Raw genomic sequence first — 751 nt, 5'->3', positions numbered from 1 at the left:
TAACACCATTACAATCAAGATACAAAAATATTCTGTCACCGCAAAAGACCTCCTTTGTGCTACCTCTTTGTACTCACTGAGTCCCCTGTACATATTTTGTTAGAGTTATAGCTATTTCATTTTATTTGGAGTGGCTGTGAGTGGTACTATGTGTTTAATTTTGGTTTCCACGTGTTCATTGTTAGTATANCTCAGGTCATGATCTCAGTTTGTGGGTTCAAGCCCTGCATTGGACTCTGTGCTGACAGCTCGGAGCCTGGAGCTTGCTTCCAATTCTGTGTCTCCCTCTTTCTCTGCCCCTCCCTTGATCATGCTCTGTCTCTGTCTGTCTCAAAAATAAATAAACTATAAAAAAATTTAAATTCTTTTATTTTGAGATAGTCGTAGTTTTAACATGCGGTTGTAAGAAAAAACAGAGAGATCCTATGGACCTTTCACGGAGTTTCACACAGTATTGCATCTCTCAAATCTATAGTACAGTACCAAAACCAGGATATTGACACACCTATCTATCTTGTTCAGATTTCCCCCAATTTACTTGTTCTTGTGTGTGCGTGTATATTTAGCTCTATGCAATCTTATCAGCTGTGTAGGTTCATGCATCTACCATATAGTCAAGAAATAGTTTCTCCACCATAAGGAATCCCTCCTGTTGCCCTTTTCTGAACACACCCACTTCCGTGCCCCTCTTTCAAGACCTGGCAACCACTAATCTGTGTTGTCCATTTTNTTTAAGCAGCATCAGTCTCCT

The sequence above is a fragment of the Crocuta crocuta genome, unplaced genomic scaffold, assembly GCF_008692635.1.
Source record: "Crocuta crocuta isolate KB4526 unplaced genomic scaffold, BGI_CrCroc_1.0 scaffold2225, whole genome shotgun sequence".
NCBI lineage: Eukaryota > Metazoa > Chordata > Mammalia > Carnivora > Hyaenidae > Crocuta > Crocuta crocuta.
Note: the sequence above shows the minus strand (reverse complement) of the source record.